Source organism: Macaca mulatta, chromosome 3, assembly GCF_049350105.2.
Source record: "Macaca mulatta isolate MMU2019108-1 chromosome 3, T2T-MMU8v2.0, whole genome shotgun sequence".
Classification (NCBI taxonomy): Eukaryota; Metazoa; Chordata; class Mammalia; order Primates; family Cercopithecidae; genus Macaca; species Macaca mulatta.
The window spans coordinates 135,742,846-135,748,126 of record NC_133408.1 but is presented as its reverse complement, the minus strand read 5'-3'; the positions used below and the strand labels follow the sequence as shown (position 1 = coordinate 135,748,126).

General features: G+C 38.8%; 1 pseudogene; it reads left to right on the top strand.

Annotated features, from left to right (window-relative positions):
- Nucleotides 1-4,025: 4,025 nt before the first annotated feature.
- LOC707578 (cytochrome c oxidase subunit 4 isoform 1, mitochondrial pseudogene) lies at nucleotides 4,026-4,665 on the top strand (annotated as a pseudogene).
- The last annotated feature ends 616 nt before the right edge of the window (nucleotides 4,666-5,281 follow it).

Sequence of the window (5,281 nt, the reverse complement as noted above, 5' to 3'; positions counted from 1 at the left end):
AGTTATAATGTGTTCATCTGTGAATTTTAAATAAATTTTGTGGAAATAATTGCCTGATTGTACATTTTCTTAAGAAACAATTAAATTGATACTAGCTGCCAAATTATTTAAAATTCTCTCTGGTTTTCACCATTGTGTAAGTTAGTGGTTATCTTTATAAAATCCCAAGGACTTCTTGAAAAGTTACAGGAAATCATACTTTTTGCTATGATTCTAATTCCATGGCTGTTTCCTCAATTTCAAATTTCTGAATGTTTGACACAACTGAAATAATAAGAAATGGGGTGGGGCAAACTTGTTAGTGTAGGCAACTGTGAGAAATATAACAAAGTGCCCGGGCTTCCATCTGTTTCCCAGAAGATGAAGGGAGCAGGTGCCTGAGGTGTGCTCCTGTGGAGGAACCCCGGGGCAGAGCTTCAGGACTCATAAAGGTCTAAGACTGTGGGAATCTAAGTCTAGGGCTGTGGGAATCACGTTGGTGGTTTCAGCAGCTGTGATCTGTACTGAATGTCTGACGAACTCCCTTCCTCCCAGGGAGGAATGGATGGAATGTGGATTCTCCACTTTACCTAGGGCTTTGAAACAGCAGGGAGCTCTTTACCATCTCTAAGGCCTTAGCAAGCTGAAGGTATTTAAGACTCATAGGCAGAGGGGCCAGGGTTTCCCCATAAATCAAAGTGAGGATGCTGCATAATTAGAACTTACCACAATTATCTCGGTTTTATTTCAACATATATTTAAAAATTAAAACCAAACAATAAATTGAAGAATAGGAGTGGAGGTAAACAAGCATATTATCTTAAAAGTCTATAGATTCAGCATGGGCCAGATTGTGTACTCAGAAAATGGTGTTGCACAAAATTGTAGCGTAATCTTTATGACCATAAATGATGTAATCATGTGTAACATCTACCTAATTATGTGGATTGAAGAAAGCTGACTTCAAGCATTTTAGAATCAGAAGGTTGGTATGTATTGGATACATAATAATAATGAGTTGCATAACCTCGGGAGATAATTTTACATCTCTGGACCCTCTGAAAAATAAAGAAGTTGGACCAGGTGTTCAAAATCCTATTATCTCAAGTCCTGAAGTTTTTCATTATAACTATCGGTTTATTTTCAAGTTACAAGCAGTATATAATTCACTAATTGTTTTTGTATTATTTTAGTTTTTTATTTTTGTAAGTATAAATTCATTCATGCTTGGTACAAAAAATAATCAGAGAACTTTTTTAAAAATTAGGAAAACCTATAAACCCAATATCCTAACAAATCTAAAGTGAATATTTTTGTGTCTGTAAGTATAAACTTCTTGTAATATATACACATTTTATTAAATTGGGATTATACTATTCATGCTATTTCATTATTCACTTTTTGTCTTAAAATGTATTGGCCGGACGTGGTGACTCATGCCTGTAATCCCAGCACTTTGGGAGGCCAAGGCGGGCGGATCATGAGATCAGGAGTCTGAGACCAGCCTGGACAATATGGTGAAACCCCGTCTCTACTAAACACACACACACACACACACACACACACACACGCACAATTAGCTGGGCATGGTGGTGGGCACCTGTAATCCCAGCTACTTGGGACGCTGAGGCAGGAGAATCGTTTGAACTTGGGAGGCTGAGATTGCAGTGAGCCAAGATTGCGCCATTGCGCTCCAGCTTGGGTGACAGCGTGAGACTCTGTCTCAAAAAAAAAAAAAAAAAAAAAATCAGATATATTTTCTATGATTATATTAATTTTGCTAATAAAGGATGCATGTTTTTCTGCATGTATATTTTGTATATAAGCCATCTTTTATTTAAAAAATCATAGTAATGCTGATGAAGACTATCAATAAATATCAATAGATTATGTTCAATAACATTATTAATGTGCATTTAAGTTACTTATTTCTGCTATTATTTATGCTTCGGTAAGTACACTTACACACCCATGGTTATGAATTTCTCTGAGTATTTCCATAAGATAAATTCCAAGAAGTAGAATTGTGAAATCGGAGTTGTGAGTGTGTGTTTTAATGTGACAACTATTTTTAAATTAAATAACATATATAAATTTTATAAAATACACAAAAATCATGTTTAGTCATAATTTTAGTGTACTACTTTGTTGAACTTCCATTAAGTGATTTTCTGTAAATATACCTTTTAATATTGCTCAGACTAAATGCATTTGCAAGAATATGTTTAGAAAGTAATGGTGTATTTGTCACTCACACTGGGGCAAGAGAGAAAGGACTAAGTGCTAAAATCAGGCCCCGAATTTCTCATACAGTGATTAGCAGAAACATACACCAAGCAGGTCCGTTACTCTGGGACCTGGCTGGGGTAGAAGTAAAGAGCCTTGGGCTGCTGTCCCTCTTGGCTCACATGAATTTTTTTCTCCTTCTACACGTACTGTGGGTGAGTGATCCCAGAGAATTTTATGGTCTAAGGCTATAGAATCGATGTAACTACTTTCTAAAATCTGGATTGGTACCAACTAAGAAATAACTATTTGGCTACAAATTAGTAAAAACTACCATTTAAAAACATCTTTTTATCAAGGACCATGCTTTATGCCTTAAATGCATGTTTTTGTTAAATTTGCAAGAAGAAAAATAAGAAAGAAAGAAACAAGAAAACAGGAGTTCTGCATTGTAAGTTCTGTTGTGCCTGTGTAAAGAAGAGGTATTGTTGAGGACATCACACTAAATGAAATAATCCAGTAACAGAAGACAAAATGATGCATGATTCCAATTATATGAGGTATCTGAAACAGACAAATTCTTATAGTCAAACAATGGAATGGTGTCTGCCAGGAGCTGGGAGGAAAGGAAAATAGGGAATTACTAGTCAACAGGCATAACTTTTGGGTCAAGAAAGATTAATAAGCTCTAGGGAAATGCAGTACAACATTTTACCTATAGTCAACAATAATGTGTATTGTCTTGTAAGGGTGGAAAGTTGTGATACCTTTCTTCACTCATCATAAGGGTCGTGGCCACACTCCTATAACAAAGATGGGTTAACAAGAAACCAATTACTTAATCAAAGTTTAACATGACACAGGAGCCTTCAAAAATGAAGACCCAAAGACCCAGAAAAAAAATGTCCATTTTTATACTTAGATTTGATGAAGAATGGAGAGTTATGAGGAAATGTGATTGGACAAAAGGGCATGATCTAAAGGTGATAGACTGAGGAGGGAAACCTAACAAGGACTGTCCGTTCAGATTATTCTTGGCCTCTCTGTGTAGCATTCCCTCCTCCAGGGTAGGGGACAGGACCCGTCTGGAATGAGCATTTTCAAAGGAGAAGAGAGAAGGGGGACAGTGACCTTTCTAGGTTTTATGGCTTGCTTTGCAAAAGAGCGGTTCTCATTTCTAAGACCTGCTTTGGGGAAGTTATATTCTGACTTTCAAGACTCGCTTCTGAAAGAAGGAGTGGGAGACAGGACGGCAGGAAAAAATGAGAGATAGATTGCTTCTGAGGTGTTCCAGTATCCTTCAGTTCAAAGTACTCAACACACCAAGGCACCATAATTTGGGGTATCATATTCTGACCCTCAATATTACACTTAAAAATTTGTTAAGATGAAGCCAGTTGCGATGGCTGATGCCTGTAATCCCAGCCCTTTGGGAGGCCGAGGCAGGCAGATCATTAAGGTCAGGAGTTCAAGACCAGCCTGGCCAACATGCTGAAATCTCGTCTCTATAAAAATACAAAATTTAGCCAGGCATGATGGCGGATGCCTGTAATCCCAGCTACTCGGGAGACTAGGTCAGGAGAACTGCTTGAACTGGGGAGGTGAAGGTTGCAGTGAGCTGAAATCTCACCACTGCACTCCATCCAGCCTGGGTGACAGAGTGAGACTCTGTCTCAAAAAAATAAAAATAAACAAAAAATTGTTAAGATGGTGGATTTCATGTTCAGTATTCTTACCACCCTAAGATTTTTTAGAAATGTAAAAATTGATGCATAGAATTATTTAAAAACCTGCCCAAGATTAAAAAGCTAGTAAGTGCAGTCGCGGGACACCGGGCGTAGAGGGCGGTCGCGATGGGCAGTGGCGGCAGAATGTTGGCTACCAGGGTATTAAGCCTAGTTGGCAAGTGAGCAATTTCCACCTCTGTGTGTGTAGGAGAACATGAAAGTGTTGTGAAGAGCGAAGACTTTTCGCTCCCAACTTACGTGGATCGGCGTGACTATGCCTTGCCGGATGTGGCCCATGTCAAGCAACTGTCTGCCAGCTAGAAGGCCTTGAAGGAGAAGGAGAAGGCGTCCTGGAGCAGCCTCTCCACGGATGAGAAAGTCGAGTTGTACCGCATTAAGTTCAGGGAGAGCTTTGCTGAGATGAACAGGGGCTCGAATGAGTGGAAGACGGTTGTGGTCAGTGCCACGCTCTTCATCTGCTTCACCGCGCTCATTATCATGTGGCAGAAGAGCTATGTGTACGGCCCCCTCCCGGAAACCTTCGACAAAGAGTGGGTGGCCATACAGACCAAGAGGATGCTGGACATGAAGGTGAACCCCATCCAGCGCTTAGCCTCCAAGTGGGACTACGAAAAGAACGAGTAGAAGAAGTGAGAGATGCTGCCCTGTGCCTGCGCCTGCCTCTGTCACCTCCATGCAACTCCATGCCTATTTACTGGAAACCTGTTATGCCAAACAGCTAATAAAAGACCAGCTTACCTGGGAAAAAAAAAAAAAAAAACTTAGTAAGTGGATGATTGAAATCAGATTTGAGGCTCTTCATCCATAATCCCGTTATTTGTCTTAACTCATCATGTTTTATTTGCAGTATGTTTACAGAACATCACAAATTCATCCCAATACAAGGATCACCTGAAACTCACCACTTATACTATTTGAGTGAAAATAGTTACAACCTTGTACTTCTTATGTCTGGTAATATTTGTTTAGTCTCATACATTTCTATCCTAAAAACATTAGGAGGTGTGGGATGAGTTCTGTTTCTTATCATTTTTCTGGAATGGGTGAGTTGCTCTAGCTTGCTAATTTTCCCCCAACCGAGTTCTATGGTTTCTCTATTAGTGTAATACTTATCCCAATCTTATTTATTCATTTATTTTTTTTTATTTTTATTTTTTTTTTGGTCACTATTTAGCAGATGAGCCCTTTGCACTGTAAGTCGAAAGGTAGCTCTTGTTAAGCATACTGATCAGTAAGATACTAAGTAAGATTATACCTTTGTTTTACAAAAGGTGCATATGTATTAAATGTCTTCCATCATGTAAATCTTAATATTTTATAGAGCCTGT